General features: G+C 39.6%; 1 non-coding gene across 1 annotated transcript; it reads left to right on the top strand.

The window, feature by feature from the left end:
• Positions 1-271: 271 nt before the first annotated feature.
• Positions 272-338, top strand: TRNAP-AGG (transfer RNA proline (anticodon AGG)). Its single transcript has one exon. It is a non-coding gene; the product is annotated as a tRNA-Pro (tRNA).
• Positions 339-1,122: the final 784 nt, after the last annotated feature.

The raw sequence follows: 1,122 nt of genomic DNA, 5'->3' as shown, positions 1-1,122 counted from the left end.
GATAACTTTCACCTTTAACCCACTTTTCTAGTTGCTAGTTCTAAGCTTAAGTGCTTGATAGTGCTGGATAGCTAAGTGCCAGTTAGTTTGGGCTCCTGATGGCCATTTTCATAAGAGAACCAACCCCAAAAGAAGAAATTCTGCCACACTGTGCAGCAGCCAACCAGAGACAAAACCACACTTCAGCAAAAGAAGGCGCATATGAAGTGCTATGCATGTTAGAGCATTAACATTGTATTATAAACTTAGAGCATTAGCATTGGGGAGGGACGGTGGCTCAGTGGTAGAGCATCTGCTTAGGAAGCAGAAGGTCCCAGGTTCAATCCCTGGCATCTCCAAAAAAGGGTCCAGGCAAATAGCTGTGAAAAGCCTCAGCTTGAGACCCTGGAGAGCCACTGCCAGTCTGAGAAGACAATACTGACTTTGATGGACCAAGGGTCTGATTCAGTATAAGGCAGCTTCATATGTTCATATATGTTCAACATCTTTTACTGCAAACTGACTTGCAGCCCACTTGCCAAAATATGTTACCCATCAGCAATATAGAGGATTTCAGTGGCTGTCCCACTCTAGAGCACTCTTTTCCCTTTACCATTCAATGTCCAAATCTGGGAATTTGTAGAACCGCTGTAATTGTGTATTTGAAATTAGATTTGAGAGTGCCAAGGCTGAAGACCTAGGAAGCTTTTGCTCTAGCTAATTTAATTGTATTTCAACTGGGTATTTGTATGTAAGTACATAAATCCTATGAAGATGCCAAACTTTATACCTGCCAAAAGAAAAATGTGATTTGGAATATGCACAGCATTGTTGATAGTGCTTTTAATCCACTACAAGAAAACCTTTGAACAAACCTCCCTCCACAGAGTCGGTGCTGTCCAAGATTCTGAAGTCAAATTCTAATGGCGTAGCTAAATTAATGCAAAGATGTAGCTTTGCTAGTCTGTTGGAGCAAAACAAAATAAAAGTCCAGTGGACCCAAAAGGCTAACATTTATTTCATGAAATCTCATATTGAAAGAAATGTTATTTGTCTTTAAGGTAGCTTGTTACAAATATACACAGCAATATAGAGACTCTGTTTTGTGGAAACTTAAAGACTAACATTTATTGTATTATTAAG

The sequence above is a fragment of the Heteronotia binoei genome, chromosome 10, assembly GCF_032191835.1.
Source record: "Heteronotia binoei isolate CCM8104 ecotype False Entrance Well chromosome 10, APGP_CSIRO_Hbin_v1, whole genome shotgun sequence".
Lineage (NCBI taxonomy): Eukaryota > Metazoa > Chordata > Lepidosauria > Squamata > Gekkonidae > Heteronotia > Heteronotia binoei.
This window is presented reverse-complemented; position numbering and strand designations above follow the sequence as displayed.